Here is a 17,375-nt window from a genome sequence, read left to right as displayed (position 1 = left end):
CGCAGGACAGCGGCTTGTTTTTCCCATCATAAGAGCGGCGGAGTGAAACATCTGACACTGATGAAGGAGACTGATTAAAAATAGCACCTGTTCTCCTGCTTTCTGAAGCTGCCTGTGTTTCTGTAGGAGAGACTCAGCAAGGTGAACGCTCTCAGAACAGGTGATAACTCCCTTCCTCACACCTGCCTGCTTACACACACACACACACACACACACCTTCACAGTCTTAAAGTGACAGTCTCAGACAGTTTGGGGATTTAGAGAGATCTCTCTGGTTTCAGTGGTGGATCTGGTGTCACTATGTTCAAACACTAGAATGTAATTTATAAATCTTACTCAATAAAATATATAGAGAGTTAATTTTGTGCCAAACGATTAATCATAAAATTATAATATACAATATTATAACGTGTTACCGAAATATATGTATAATATATAATATGTTAACTCTGAAACCCCAACTATATCTACAATGTTATATACTGTATATACATATACTCCATACATATATTCCAAAATATATGTATTGTACTGTATATGTGTAGGTGGTGGCAGGCAAAAAAAAAGAAAATCCAATCTTGCAGCATAATACATTTGTAGGAGAAATGCTGAATATGCTGAATATATTTCTGAAGGGTTTGTAGGGTTTGCAGAGAATAAAGTAAGACTTTTTAAGATTTTTAAATTAGCCTATTTTGTACCTACATTTTTAGTAATTTGGCACCTATAAAATAAGATTCAAAATGGAAAGATGTATGTTAAGGGTTAAGTTAAATATACTTTTATTCTTTTCATACTATTATTCTTTGCAGTTATTATTCTTTGCATATTTGTGCACAGATTTTGTGAATCTTTGCATTCATTTTTTTCTGTGGATTTTTGTGAATTTTATTTTGTATTTGAATTCTGTTGTTTAAATCCGATTTTATGCATTAAAAAATGCAATTTTTGCAGATTTTATATTTTTGTGTAAAATCTTCGACACAAAATGAACTCCACAAACAACTCCTTGTGTTGTTGTAAAGGGTATAAGTGTGGAAGTAGTATCCAGTTATTATCCGATCACGGCCGCTCACAGCAGATACAGATTACTGCTTTTTAATAATAGGTGGAAGCACTCTGGGAGCGCCTGTGTCTAAAGTACTATTTATCCGTGCAATTGGCACTTAGCGGGTGCTAATTACTGATTATGAGCGGTCGCTGCACAGACGTGTCCTTCCTTCAGTGTGGAGCTGTGGTCCAGCCTCAGAGTCGTGTGTCCATTGTGTGAATTGAGTGTGTGATCGATTATGTCTGCACTTTAAACCAATACATTATTTGAACTCAAATGATTTAAGTCTGTTTTACATAAAATTGGTTATTTCTAAACAATACTCAACTATTTTGAGTTAGTTGAACATTTGTGGGCACATTTACTGTACTATTCAAACTGAGATCTGATCTTTGGGTTGAGGCAACTTATTATATAATAACTGAGTTTAGTCTGTTGTGAGTCAGCAGTCAGTCATAGGAGCAAGGAAGCCAGTTCTGTGAAAGTTAGCTAAAGCGCTAATGCTACCGCTAGCCAGTATATTAGTATATATTAGTAAGGGCCCTTCAAGGGATTGACTGGCAGGTAGCTAACAAAGATTACCCATATACAGCTCTGGAAAATAAAATAAGAGAGCACTTAAAAATGATGAGTTTCTTTGATTTTACCAAATTATGAACCTCTGGAATATAATCAAGAGGAAGATGGATGATCACAAGCCATCAAACCACCAAACTGAACTGCTTGAATTTCTGCACCAGGAGTAAAGCAGCATAAAGTTATCCAAAAGCAGTGTGTAAGACTGGTGGAGGAGAACATGATGCCAAGATGCATAAAAACTGTGATAAAAAACAGGGTAATTCCACCAAATATTGATTTCTGAACTTCAATATTTGAGTTCTTTGCATATGTTTGAGTAAAATGAACATTGTTGTTTTATTCTATAAACTACAGACAACATTTCTCCCAAATTCCAAATACAAATATCATAATTTACTGCATTTATTTACAGAAAATGAGAAATGCCTGAAATAACAAAAAATATTAAATAATGCAAAGAAAACAAGTATGAAATCAGCAAGTTTTGGAGTTCAGAAATCAATATTTGTAGGATTAACTCTGATTTTTAATCACAGTTTTCATGCATCTTGGCATCATGTTCTCCTCCACCAGTCTTACACACTGCTTTTGGATAACTTTATGCTGCTTTACTCCTGGTGCAGAAATTCAAGCAGTTCAGTTTGGTGGTTTGATGGTTTGTGATCATCCATCTTCCTCTTGATTATATTCCAGAGGTTTTCAATTTGGTAAAATCAAAGAAACTCATCATTTTTAAGTGCTCTCTTATTTTATTTTCCAGAGCTGTATGTCAGAAAAGGTGCATTAAAGGAACAGAAACTTTAGAAATAAAAGCGTCTGCTTCATCATCTACGCTTCTTGCAGAGCAATAAAATATTATGAAGTTAGTGAAGGAAGGAGAGGACAAAGAGAGAGAGAGACATTCTGCTCTGTTGAAATACAAGCTCTTTTATTGAGTTGCCCTTAGTTTGATTTTCTCCTGTATAATTAATTCATAGCAGTGCCCTGGATCAAGCTGCAGCAGCAGAACAAATACTATCACTCCCATCATACGTTTCCTGGAGATCAGGTTAGTGAATTTCCCTAAGCCGAGCTTCACGCTGAGCAGCAGAGGGAGAGATAGCAGCGTGGGGTCGTGTGCACCGTGGTGTAGTGCTGCTGCTGCTGCTGCTGCTGCTGCTGCTGCTGCTGCTGAGGAAGTACGTCCTTAGTTTCAGCCGAAGCTCTGCTAACGCTCTGAATGATAGATAGATAGATAAATAGATAGATAGATAGATAGATAGATAGATAGATAGATAGATAGATAGATAGATAGATACTTTATTAATCCCCAGTGTGACAATTCAGTTGTCCAACAGATAATAATAATGATAAAAATAATAATAATAATAATACATAAATCAACACAAAAAGCATACACAACTGTGGTCACTGGAAGATTAGCTTGTGCTGAAAAAAAAAGCATCCCACACTCTAAGCCCAGATAAGTTGAATTTACTTAATAAATTTGAGGAAACTGGTTGCCTTAAAAAAGTCAAGTTAGCATAACTTAGAACATCAAGTTATTACAACTAAAGGGGAAGTTGATTTATTTGTAAGGTAGCCCAGAAGGAATCACTACACACTGATGGTGAGTGTTAGTCAGAAACTGTTGGACACACCCATTATGCAAATAGATTGTGACAGAAGCCAATGGAAAAGAAGCTGTTAATGGCAAAACAGATTAAACTCATTTATTATAAGTTGGTTCAACTCAAAGATCTCAGTTTGAATAGTACAGGATATGTCCTCACAAATGTTCAACTTACTAAAAAAGTTGAGTTTTGTTTAGAAATATCCAATTTTATGTAAAACAGACTTAAATCATTTGAGCTCAAACTACGTACGGATTTACAGTGTAGGAACGTTCTGGGAACGAGTGACGTGATAAAGCTGTGCATTAAAATGTTATAAGAACAAAATATTTCCAGTTAAACAAAAATGTTGGTTCAGTTGACAACAAAAAAAATCACTCTTTGAAGATTCCTAATAAATACTCAACAATTAGCATCAGAAGTTAATAGTTAGCCATTTTGGGCTTCATAATAAAGGTCCCCAGGCCAGATTGTATTAAGGCAAAAATTAGAGTACCAATCCAACGTTTGGAATCAACTTCTCATTCAATGCTTTAATTGTTTAAAAATATTTATTAGGGCTGCAGCTATCAATTATTCTAGTGATTGAGTACTCTACTGAAAGATCGCTTCGATTAATCGAGTAATCGGATAAAACATAAAATAAGAGATTTCATAAAATAAAAAAACGTACTTAATAATGAATGACCAATTTGCTTAATTTTTGAATTTACAACATACATTTCCACATTGCAAACACAAATAGAAATAAATAAAACACAAAATAGACATAGATACCACAAGTAATAATTTAATAATTAATAGTTCAATAAATTAAGTTAAATTATTTCAACTTCAGATTTCTTGTAAGTATTAAATATAGGGCATTAATCAATAATAAAATGAAAATTTTTAAACATTTAAAAATTAATTAAATGATTCCTCGAGGCACAGAAAATTAATCGATCATTTTTTTAATCGAGTAACAAGAATTACTCAAGTAATTGTTTTACCCCTAATATTTAATGAATTTAGCTAAATAACACTATCAAAAAATAATTTGTTGACTAACCCTGTTTTACACTCTGTGCAAGACTTGCTGTGATGCTCATTGCTATCTTGCACCCCACCAACAGTCCATTTTCACGCCTTCAGACTGCATTGTTTAAATAGCAGCAGAGCTTCTGAATATATCTACACTGATGGGTGTGGTGTTCTGGTAATGAGGTGTGTTCAGGTAAATTTCTGGTGTATTGCTATCTCTATCTCAGCAACAGAAAACACAGGAGCTCCACTGAATACTGAATACAATCTAGACAGACGTCAACAGTCAGACGTTCATTGCTATCTTGGTAACACAAAGACACACAGCAGTGCACAAACCCAACAATAAACAGAAAAACTAAATACATTAACATTCCTTGTTCTATAAATGAGTTTTGTCTGATGAGAAGCGTTCGACACCTCCAGGTAGCTGCACCATTAAATTAGCAATCTGCCAAATTCAAAGTGCACCTGGCTCTTGAAGGGAATGATGAGCAAGTGACACTCTGATTGGTTTATTTTACCCATGATTAATAAATTTTTTAATTATTTCGAGCCATGCATGGCATACTTTTCCCGTTGTTACAATAGCAAAGACATACTGTCACGCCTGGTGCCGTAAATTGTCTAACTCTCCCACACTCAGCTCTGCCTGTGATCTCCAGTTTCCGGACTACGTTACCCAGAACGCACCTCACCATTTCATCACACAATCACATGACTCACTTCCAGGAAGTTAATCAGTGTAATTTTCTGCACCTGTGAACTCTGTATAAATAGGATTTCAGCACACACACACTCGTCGCCGAGTAATTGTTTGATTTTACCTGCGTTACAAAGCGTTTCTCTGGGTTTTTTTCCTCATATATGACCTTGGATATGTTTTTTTCACCAACACCGATTTTCGCCTGCGCTCAGCTCCTGAACTCTGTGTATTACCTGGACTGTTTAGCCTCAGCAGCACAGAATGCAGGTAACTTGCTCTTACAGTCTATAATTTAAAGATTTAAAGATGTTTTACAAACCAACACTCTTTAAAGACAACAGCCTTGGGGCATGCATGTGTTGCATATTTAAAAAAAAGCCCTTTTTTTAATTGGTCCAAAATATGTTTTTATGTTTTTAGATTGAAGTTGTCTAAACACATTTTAGTTATAGTATTTGTTGTAGTTGGTCTGCAACGATTAGTCGCCATTATCTACAAGGGCAATGGAGGAAGATGCACACACATAATGAGAGAGTGACAAATCCTGAGCATCCTGATTGGCCTCTCCTCATGCTTAGTTGGACAGTGAGGTTTCAGTGTGGGTGGGACTTGTAGCTTGTGAGAGAGCAGTAGAGAAAGACGTGCATTCGGTGTAATAATAGCAGCACTGTGTCCGTTAAACATATAAAAACACATTTGACTCCACAAAAATCCTCTAAAGTCTGTCTTTACTAGTTCTGTACAGTTTATACACTGATTTCTGTATTACCCACAGAGAGTTAAATTACTGCAGAGAGCTGCTGAGCTGAGTTTAAACAGGATTCATTCCTTCATTAACATTACTTACATTAGGTACACTAATGGATAAGTGTTGGACAGATACTATACTCTGAATACTCCATTAAAATTAATTTATATTTTTTATATTTTTTGAAAAACAATCATTTTAGGGAGGTATCTTCTTAAATAGTAAAGTAAAGAATACATACAAGCATCCTAGAATCTACTGAAAATAACACTAAGCCTGTGTGAATGTTTCCTATAATATACATTGTACATCAAACTATCAAAATGTACTGCAGAATTGATTTTGGGGCCTAAATGTTTAGCTGTCTTCACCAATAGGAAGTACAAATGGAAAAAAAAATTGCTAACAAATAATCAAACAAAAAAAGATTGGTCGAATACTAAAATAGTCATTAGATTCTCTACAGAACCCAACCCTACAACTAACTCAATCTCTAACCCTAATTTCAACCTAAACCTTAAATCTAACCCTAAATCTAGCCTTGATTATAGAGAGTTAGTGTTCGGTTTGGGTGTTGGGTTACATTCAATAAAGAATCGTTTACTTTTATTTTAGGGTTCAGTTACATTTATAAGAAATGCAGTTTAATTTTAATTGAATGTTAGTTGGGCTACAACTCTATGATGACATCTATGATGAACCATCCAAGTAAATTTTTGTATTAATTACACTGAAAAACATTAAAACAATGAACCTCTATTACTTTATTTTTTGAAATCTACAATACCAGATATGAAAATCCCATAATTAACAGTGCGAATAAAGACATGTAAAAAGAAAAAACGATGAAGAGGACTTGCTTGCATCGTTACAGCGCCTCTAAAATCCAGTAATGGATTTTTAAGAAAGGCCGAATTGAATGTAGCCAGTATTGATCTCAGTTAAGCAGCACTGAATGGGCAGCGGCTCTGATGGTCCGAGTCTCGTTTCAGGGTTTTAAGCCTGTTCACTCATTTACTCGTTCACTCGTTCACTCATTGAGAACCTGCTGGTTAATTTGAGGAGCTCAGTTTACCGCCGTCTCCTGGATTTGGAAGGACCCTCAGAGACGTCTCTAGAACGACCGTATGTTCGATGACATCAACATGCATTGCCCACCAGTTCCGCTGGGAGAACGACGCCCCTCTACTGGAAGTATAAACTGGGCTCTGGAGGAGCGTGGGGTCTTTTGAAGTGCCTGCTCAGAAATGTAAATGTGCTCGGAGCCCTGATTAGGCAGCTTGACGGGTGGCGGTGTATAGAGAGCTTCAGATCAAAGACCCCGGCAGCAGTGCAGATGCCCACTCTGTCATTACGGCGTGCTGGTGGTCTATCTGTCACTACACTGACTGCAGCCATTCATCATCAGGGTCTTCTTACTCGAAGATTGATAGACTGGTAGGAGCTGAGGACACTAGAAGGGTATGATACTTTATTTGGGGTAGATGGAGTTGTAGTTTGTACACAGTCAAATCTATAGTGTTAAAATCACAGTGTAAACATGTTTTGACTCCCTGGGTGTTATCCTAACAACTCTAAATGTTACAATTCACATTCAATAGACATGCAGTTGAATGTTAATTGAGCATCTGTCATTTAAAATCCTTTAATTTTCCCAAAAAATCAATATTGAGCCTTATGTAGGAATTCTGTCAGTCAGGTATTAAGGATCAGTAAAGCCACACAGGAGTATACAGGAGTTTCAGTTTAGTTTTCCAGACCCTGGGCTGGAGCAGTATTATAAGCATTAGCTGCTAACCATGCTAAGCGCTAGCTCTTTCGCTGTTCAAAGGTATTTACCGTATTAAAACAATCTACATTGAACGAACCTCTAGCTAATATCGCCCTGGCTTACTGGAACACTCAGGGTTCCTCAGTGTAGTGCTGTCGGGTGGTGGCATTTACTAGCGGTTAGCCGCTAATGCTTATGCTGCTGCACCCAGCCTTATTGGAAATCTGGAATAAATGGAAGCTTACTGTACTGTAAATAAACGCAAGCATTTTACTCACCCAACTAAAACATTTTTTTTAGAAGAATCTGTGTAAAATAACATCCAGCGCTCCATGGACTTTAAAAGAAAAAGTTGTTTTTTAAGAATAACTGTTTTTTTTTTTTGTTTACTTAGCTTAGCTTTACTTAACTTAAGTTACCCATGGGGTGGTGGTCAAGTCGACCACCACCCCATAGTGAGATGTGCTAAATTAGAAGGGAAACATGGCAACACCCCTGTTCCTTACTAGTGTTGCATATTGTGCCTTATAATCCGCTGTGCCTTGCAACTTTGGTGGATTGCTAGTTTAACGGTGCAGCTACCTGTACATATCCAACGCTTCTCAGCAGAGGAAACTGAGCTGCTGATTCACACTGTTAAGAAGCTCCAGCAGCTCTTTTTTTGGGACTAGCAATGTTATTTAATTTCGTATTCTGTTTATTGTTGATGGAAAAATTGGGTTTGTGCACTGCTGCGTGTTCATGTATGCATAACATGTGGGGTGTACACACAATTGGTATGTGCTGCATGTATGTGTTGCCAAGATAACAATGAACCTCTGACTGTTGATGACTGTCTAGGTTGTATTCAGTCAGTAGAGCATCTGTGTTTTTCATTGTCAGGTTAGCAAACAGGGTGAAAATAGGATAATAATAAAATATGCAGAGAAACAGATACAGAACTGTAACTAAGTAGTTGCTGGGCGATTGCTAAGGCATTCCCGGTGATTGCTAATGTGTTGCTATGGTATCTGTGGTGATTACTAGGTGGTTGCTAAGTTGTTGCTATGGTGTCTGTGGTGGTAGCTAAAGTGCTGTTTTTTCCAGCAGCTTCTCCATACACATACAGTACAAGGAGATGCAGTGAGAATGTTGGGCCCTCCCATTCATTCCTTTAGGGCAAATTCTTTTGACCATTGCACAAAAACTGTATATTGTATTGTTTCGACAGCATATTTTCGCAAAGAACTGTGATGAAAGATGAAGTCTTTGTAGCTCAAAAAGTGTACATGTATATGGGCATGCAAATTTATATTAATGGGCAAAAACAACTGAAATTAATACAATCTTTGCTTTGCAATGCCCAACAATAATAATTATAAAACTAAAAAATATCCTATATGTTCAGTGTAACTGACAGAACTAGGATCTGCTGCAAACATCTGAAGGTTCAATATACCACAGGGCACTTTTAATTTTTTTGTTTTAATAAATATGATATATTAAACGACCACATTTATCCACCAATTGAAAGGGATTTGAGCATTTGTGTTTGGTTACCGTGACTGCAGTGAATATCAGACACTCTTCAGGTGGTGGAACAAGACCGCTGTTGCTAATTTACTGAAAAGTCTTGGTGATTTCTCCTGGTCTTGAGCGTTTTTGTGACTGTGGGTTTGGTTTCACACTCGAGACGGAGAACATAATTCCTCCAAATCCGTGGCGGAGTCAGGGAGGTGATGAAACATGAGGAGCAAATTGGAAATGTCCTGGATTCCTCTGTTCTCCCTCTGGTTTTCTGATTCGGTGTGCTGTCTCTGTGCCTGATCCAGGCAGAGCTAATTCTGAACCTGTGCAGTAATGAAGTAAGACTGAGCCGTCTCAATGTGGTCCAGGCTTCAATTCCTCATCCCCAAACCACATAAATCACATGTACGCTTAACTGCAAATACTGCATTTTTTGTAGTAGTTACTGAAAAATTCTGTATTCTGTAAAAATCCTGCCTGGAGAGAAATGGGAATAGCACTTTATCTGAGGAGCTCCTGCTGCTGTTCCTCTCTGCAGCTCTGAAAAAAGTTCCTCTTACCCCCATAAGGAGTGTTAATAACCAAACAGATCTTATTTTCTCCTCCTCTTTAGCTCAAAATCTTTCAATAAACATCGACAATGGAACTGTAGTATAATCACAATAATACACTTGAGGTTCACACTGTAACATGTAAGTGATGTACGACTGCAGCACAGCAGTGCCAATATTACACGTTATAGCGTAAACCTAGAGTGTAATATAACTTAAGTATTTTAGGGCTGTTTTTATGTTTATGTAACTATTTAAATGATTTTTATTTGAAAATAAAGCCCAGCATACATTTTAATGCAGCAATGCATGTAAATGCACATTATAATCATGTTAATCAGTATCAACAAGGTGAATACATGTTATTTAGTTGAACGCTGATTCATAAAAAGGCGTGTGCGAGAGTGTGCGAGAGTGTGCGAGAGTGTGCGAGAGTGTGTGTGTGAGAGTGTGTGAGAGTGTGTGAGAGTGTGTGAGAGTGTGTTGCGAGGCCATACACATCTCAATTATATAACCCCATCCTTCTACCACATCCCAGCATAGTGGCAATTTGTGTCAGAGTTGCCATGGAGACGTGTATCTATCTCTAGGAGAGCGTGATGTGTCTCTGCTCACGCCGGGTTCAGCCAAGGCCAACAATCAATGCATCGTCTCACACACACACACACACACACACACACACACAAAGCAGAGCTTTCACACTAAACTTAAAACAACCAGGTGTAGAGTGTGACCTTAAAGTGTGTAAGATGCCTGTTGTCGCCTCTCTCTTATCTCCCTATTTAAAGGCAACAAAAAAAAAGCTCTGGAAAAAATGTTTCTAAATCAGTTTCTCTAATTTTGCTATGTATAGGTTTATGTTTGAGTAAAATTAACATTATTGTTTTATTCTATAAACTACAGACAACATTTCTCCCAAATTACAAATACAAATATTGTCATTTCTAAAGTTTTAAGAGTTCAGAAATCAATATTTGGTGGAATAATCCTGGTTTTTAATCACAGTTTTTTTCATGCATCTTGGCATCATGTTCTCCTCCACCAGTCTTACACACTGCTTTTGGATAACTTTATGCTGCTTTACTTCTGGTGCAAAAATTCAAGCAGTTCAGTTTGGTGGTTTGATGGTTTGTGATCATCCATCTTCCTCTTGATTATATTTCAGAGGTTTTCAATTTGGTAAAATCAAAGAAACTCATAATTTTTAAGTGCTCTCTTATTTTTTTTCAGAGCTGTATTGTGCAAAAATTACTTTTTGTGTGCTTTTGTATTTCCACTTAGGTCTAGACTGCACCTATAAATACTCTGAACACCAAAAAAAAAAACCACCTAACCATTTTCTGTGAATCAGCAGGCGAATCAGCTTCTCCCTCATTGTTACATCAAAATAAGAAAACCTGCATAGAACTGTCCTGGCTCCGCCCCTCACCTGTCAACCCCCACCAGAGCCATACCCACTAGATTAGTTGAAGATTAATTTTCATCTCTGTCTGCTGGTTGATAACCTCATACAGTACACAGCAGGATTAGCCATTAGACTTTTTCTGAGGGAGGGATCTATAACTACTGTCTGTGGCAAGTCAACAGATGAGGGAGATCTATTGTTTAAATTGATTTTTGTGCTTCCATCGCTGTTAAGCATGCCATTTAGCACAAGCTCACACTGAAGTGTGGCCAGCAACAGCTTATTTGGATAAAAGTGACAGAGCCCTTAAATGGCAAGAATAGGGATGGTGAGATCTCTTTATACTGTATTTGACATCCAATATTCTTTTACTGCAGGTTTGTTTTAATAGTGCCACCATGTGAAGTAACTAAAGTAGTAACTTTAGTTAGTCAAATTAGAAGTTTGGAGCACCTGTGTTTGAATAAAAATCTGCATATTTGATGCAAAATCAATAATAAATCATGAAAATCCTCAAAACACAATTATAAATTATAAAAAGAAGTGGAATAAGGGAACCAATGAATGCTCGCTTGGTTTATTGGTGTTGAGATTCCACCCTCTTTTCACTGCTTTCCTTTTGATTGCTCAGTCCCTATCAGAAGTGCTCATCCTGTGCCTCATCTACCTTTATAACCTGTAGAGAGAGGAGGGAGATAAGAGCTGCCAGGGATGTTTTAGTACCTCATCGCCTTTTACTGCCTGGTCGTGATGCTGTTCCTCAGTTTCAGGAATAAAAGTATGAGTATTAACTCTGACACAACTACTCACCACAACAAAACACTCTAGATTTGTTTTGCAACATGGCCTTAAAATAACATTTTATGACAGATATTTTGGCATTACATTTAAAAAAAGGATTAAAGTGGCAGTATTATTATTATTATTTTGTATTATTTTGTTTCTGAAAGCAGAAGCATTTCTGAGTGGAGAAGAATATGGATAAAATATTGTGTTAGTGTGCTGAAACCATTGCTAATCCTGTTAATATATTCATTCTAAAGACTGGGGTGTCGAGTCGCTTTTTCGATGGAGTTCTTCTTCTTCTGGTCACATCACCCGTCTTTATGTACTTACGTCACACTTACAGCCTCTAAAAGAAGATCCGTCTCAGTTTTACTAAACGCAAGCAGCTGGTGGAGCAATGGAGACTTCAGAAGAGGAAACTCAGAGCTCAGTAGCTCATTCACTCATAGTAAAACCAAAGAAACGAAGGAGTGAAGTTTCTTACTGAGTGCTCTCTCTCTCAGAACATAACCTGGAATCGGATTCATCCGCTCTGAAAGGAGACCGCATCACACCCTCCCAGTTTAAAATAATTCTTCTGCATACTCGGTGCAATTACCCATTCTCACCAGAGAGGGAGCTAAATCCCCCTTCATTCCCTATTTAGAATGAATATAACTCTGATTTTACTATGATCTTCTGATTAACAAAATAATAATAATAAAAAAAATGCTTTCAAGAATATCACTTATCACAATATGGGTTTTTTATTTTACAATACTTATACAATACAATATGGCACACTCCTAGTTGTAGGTTTGCTGCTAACACTTTTGGTTAGTAAAACATTTTCTAAATGTTACAGTTAAAGTTCTTAGAAAGTTCAATCTTTTTGTATTTTACCATATTTTAATTTAACACTGTTTTGGAAACATTGCTGCAACATCACTTATTTTTAACGTTTTTAAGTTTAGTTCATGAGAATGTTACTTTTAATATTTGCATAATGTTAGTATTCATCTAGCTAGGAACGTTATGTGAGAAATGTTCTAATAACGTTTTTTTTTTTTTTTACTTCTTGGGAAATTAATAATTCTGTGATTCTGTATCATTCATGGAAACTTTTTAAAACGTTGCTGAATGTTCTTATAATGTTCTCTGTTAGCAGTTCATCACTATTCACTGCACTTCATCATGTGCAGTGCTGTTGGATGGATTATGTTTTGTTTTCTTGTTTATTTCAGCACTACTAATTAAAGCTGTACTAATTTTAGGTGGAAATTGCTAAAAACTCAATGCAGCAAACCTGTTATTCCCTCTTTTACAGCAGGGATGATGTAAGGTGGTTTTTATATCTATATATATAAATAAATGAATGAAAAGCAGCTGCACCCTGTGTTTATGGAGGCAGCTGTTCAGCAGATGTGGCTAGTAGCTAGCTCATAAAGAGAGAGAGAGAGAGAGAAAGAGAGAGAGAGAAAGAGAGAGAGAGAAGCTTTGTAATTCATAAAAGAAAGAGAGAGAGAGAGAGAGAGAGAGAAGAAGGGAGGGCTAAAGAAACCAACAAACCACCACACGCTCTGCAGTAGCTGTAATTGGATGGTTTCCCAGCCTGAGCAAGGCCTACTGTGGGACCCTCCACTGCTCAGTCCAACGTGGCATATATATCTGCCCTGGTTCAGTTATACTGAATTTTATTTATCTTTTCTCTGGAAACGTATTCATTCTTTTACTTAAGTTGAAATTTTTGAAGTTTTGAAATTTCTTTCAAAAAGCTCACTGAAGACCACTTTCTTTCACAAGAATCAGTAATTACGTAAAGCTATATTACTTTAAACATCCTGCACTACTATTTGTGACTACCTATCAATGTTATTGTCTTTGTTACTGTCATTATTTTTATTCCCTTCTTTTTCTTTTCCCCCCACTCCCACTTCCTAATCTCCTTTACGTCATTTTTTGTATATTTACCTAAAATATAATTCATTTAAATACAATGGGAAAGTGCCTAGTACAAGCCCTGCTGGCTTTTTTGTACTCTCCCTGCACTGTTTGTATTACTACAACTTTTTGTCTTTTTTCTTATTTTCTTGGTGTATTGTGCATAATTAATAATAATAAATAAATAAATAAATAAATAAAAAATTACAGTAGAAGTTAAAGTGTTCTTTAAGCTCCACGCTTAAGTGGAAGTACTAAAGTATTCAACACTTTTTGTACTTAAGTATTCCTTTTAGGTCTGCAGCTATCAATTATTTTAGTAATGGAGTACTCTACTGAATAATCGATTCGATTAATCAAGTAATCGGATAAAAAACAAACAAAAAAGAGATTTCATAAAATAAGAAATTTTACTTAACAATGAATGACCAATTGGCTTAATTGTGAATGTGAATTTTTAAATTCACAACATACATTTCCACAATGCAAACACAAATAGAAATAAATAAAACACAAAATATACATAAATACCACAAGTAATAATTTAATAAATAATCATTTAATAAATTAAGTTAAATTATTTCAACTTAGGATTTCTTGTAAGTATTAAATATAGGGCATTAATCAATAATAAAAGCATAAACTTTGACTTTATGTTGTGCATCTTAGCTAAATGACAATACAAAAAAAGTTGATGGCCAGCTAATTTTAACATGTATTAGTTTATAAACTCCACAGCTCTGTGTTTACTGATTACATAAAGCCTGTATTAAGTCTAGAACGTATCTCGTTGTCGTTAAAACAAACTAATCACACACATATTAGACAGTATTCCTAATAATCAGCGCTCCACTGCGCTGTCGTTATGTTATTAAAGGTACATTAATGTTAATGTCATTGATTTGTTATAAGTTTAATTTACCTGCTCACCGCTCTAAAAACCTCCGCCTCCTCCACTTCCTGCTTCCTGTTTGTGGGTGATGTAAGGCTATGCGTGCTTTTTCACATTAAAAGTCCGCACTAAATTCTGTGCTCTGCGTTTTAAAATGAATTAAACGATTATTAGAGGCACAGAAAATTAATCAATTGATTTTTTTAATCGAGTAACTCAAATTACACGAGTAATCATCTAACCCCTAATTACTTTTGTAATTTATTGTAGTTTATTGTAGTTTTTCTGAAAGTAAAAGTACAGTACTGTGTTATGCCAGGTTCACACTAAGCGATTTTATCCTTAGTTTAGTGTTTCAGTCGCTAACAAAAAAAAAAAAAAATCTGTTCGGAGGCAAATCGGGGATGCCTCAGTGCTCAGCGCAGTCCTGTAGTGTGAAACTTGTGGTTTTTGAGGCTGGTAACTCCTCAAAACTTATCCTGTACAACAGAGAAAGGTCTTGCTCTTCCTTTCCTGTGGTGATCCTGATGAGTGCCAGTTCCATCATATAGTTTTTAATGGTCTTTGCGGTGACTGCACTTGGGAATACTTTCAAATTTGAGTTATTAAAGCACTTCGGATTGACTGATCTTTATTTTTTAGTTGAGTAGTTGTTGCTTCTCATAATCTGGATTAGAACATTTATTTGAACAAAGCTATTCACTGTATACCTGTAACTCTATCTCTTTACAACTGATGCTCTCAAACACATTGGGTTCAATCCCCTGGTCCAGCAGGAGATGTGGACGAGACGTGGGGGATTAACTCATATTTAACAACTGTAAAAATGAACGTAGAGATAAATTATTTGTGTTTTAGGACTTAAGAATTCATTACAAAATGTCTGAACAAAATATGAAAAATGAAAACTCATGAATATCCCACACAGACACTAAAGATGTTTGGCTTGCGTCCCAACAACCCACTTTTAGACTTGTGTGTTTCTGCTCTCCTCCTGTTTTCATCTTCCTGGGATGCTTACTTGGCTTTTCTATCCCTCTCTCTCTCTCTCTCTCTCTCTCTCTCTCTCTCTCTCTTTCTCTCCCTCTCTCTCGTTTTTGTGCAGTGGTTCTGCACCAGCCGTCAGATCCGTCAGAGTTTGCTCAGCGCAGCAGGATGCAGAGCTTTTTTTCAGCAGGGAATCCGCAGCTTCTCAACATAGAATATCAGCCCCCTTTCTCTCTAATTTAATGGAGCTTTTTTATTGATATCATTATGGCAATTATCTCACTGAATAGCTGAAAGTGTTCGTCCAGTAGCTGCTTTTCTCAGCTGTCAGTGTTTTATATAATGCGGTTTTGTGATAACTGGTAAGAACAGAAGCAGAAAGAGTCAATATTTCAGATCACAGCATTTACGGGTCTTTATTTATTTATTTTTTGACTGGATATTCTCTGTGATTTTTGCTGACAGAAGCAGTTTTATTCCAGTCTTTAGAATAGGCTGCTGTTTTTTTTTGTGATTACTATAACCAACACTGCACTGAATGGGCCGTATTGATTGGATAAGAGTCTTACGGTTGGTTAAAGGCACTGCACACACACAGCATCATGAAAGTGCTTGGGTAGGAGTTCTAATATATATAAAAAATTAATAAATTATTATATATTATCTATTTTTTATAATTCTATGCCACCAATTTAATGATAATATACAGTAATATCATTATAATTTCATTTACACCAGGGGTGTCCAAACTTTTTTTGTCGGGGGCCAGAAGGAGAAATATATTTGAAGTCACGGGCCACAGACTCTGTAATAAAACAAATAATGAAATATCCGTTTTTCTGCGCTAGAAATGCGCATCCTCTCCACTTTTAGACTCTTTGCCCTGTTTTTCTGCGCTAGAAATGTGCACTCTCTCCGCTTTTAGATTCTTTGGCCCGATTTTCTGCGCTAGAAATGCTCACTCTCTCCGCTTTTAGACTCTTTGGCCTGCTTTTCTGCGCTAGAAATGTGCACTCTCTCCGCTTTTAGACTCTTTGGCCCGATTTTCTGCACTAGAAATGCGCACTCTCCGCTTTTAGACTCTTTTGCCCTGTTTTTCTGCACTAGAAATGCGCACCCTCTCCACTTTTAGACTCTTTGCCCTGTTTTTCTGCGCTAGAAATGCGCACTCTCTCCACTTTTAGACTCTTTGGCCCGATTTTCTGCGCTAGAAATGCGCACTCTCTCCGCTTTTAGACTCTTTGGCCCGTTTCTGACACCTAGCGTTCAAACTTTGAATCTCACATTATAAAAACCTGCTTAACAGCGGGCCAACTTTCATTCTATTTCTAAAATACCTCGCGGGCCGTAGTTTGGACATCACTGATTTACACCCTTTCAAAGACTCTTGAAAACTGGAGGAAACTGGTACAGAAACATGTCTGGCTGACCCACATGGAAACAGCTTTAGCCTTTAGCTCAGATTAACATAATTGGAGTCTCCAGAGTATCCAGAACTGCAGTAAGTCGGTAAGTCATTGATGTGCCTTGTCATTGATAATATAATATAATATAATATAATGCATCTACACCCTTTGAAAGAGCAATAAACTTAAACTAATTTAAGAATAACCATTCAAGTTTTAGACATTGGAATTGGAATAAGAAATGTTTACATATTATATGTAAATAATATATTATAAGAAAAAAACAAAAAAGCACTTGTTTAAAAAATCAATACATTGATCCCTACTGCAGCTTGATTTAGGGTGTCTCAGTGTGTCTTTGCTATCGTAACAGTGGGAAAAGTACACCTTGCTTACAAGCGAGCGTTTTTTGCACATTGGGTGTGCACTTA

The 17,375-nt window shown here is 36.5% G+C and overlaps 1 protein-coding gene across 2 annotated transcripts in view; it reads left to right on the top strand.

Moving 5' to 3' along the window:
- Positions 1-17,375, top strand: part of gnai2b (guanine nucleotide binding protein (G protein), alpha inhibiting activity polypeptide 2b) — a 112,751-nt gene that overhangs the window by 14,431 nt on the left and 80,945 nt on the right. The window contains exon 1 of one of the 2 annotated variants that reach the window (XM_049479501.1): positions 5,219-5,239. The exons of the other annotated variant lie outside the window; for it this stretch is intronic. The gene's annotated coding sequence lies outside the window, so the exon portion shown is untranslated. Of the gene's footprint in view, positions 1-5,218; positions 5,240-17,375 lie in introns of those variants that run through there. 2 annotated transcript variants of the gene reach the window in all.

The sequence above is a fragment of the Astyanax mexicanus genome, chromosome 5 (genome assembly GCF_023375975.1).
Source record: "Astyanax mexicanus isolate ESR-SI-001 chromosome 5, AstMex3_surface, whole genome shotgun sequence".
Classification (NCBI taxonomy): Eukaryota; Metazoa; Chordata; class Actinopteri; order Characiformes; family Acestrorhamphidae; genus Astyanax; species Astyanax mexicanus.
Note: the sequence above shows the minus strand (reverse complement) of the source record. Positions and strands in the feature narration are given on the sequence as shown.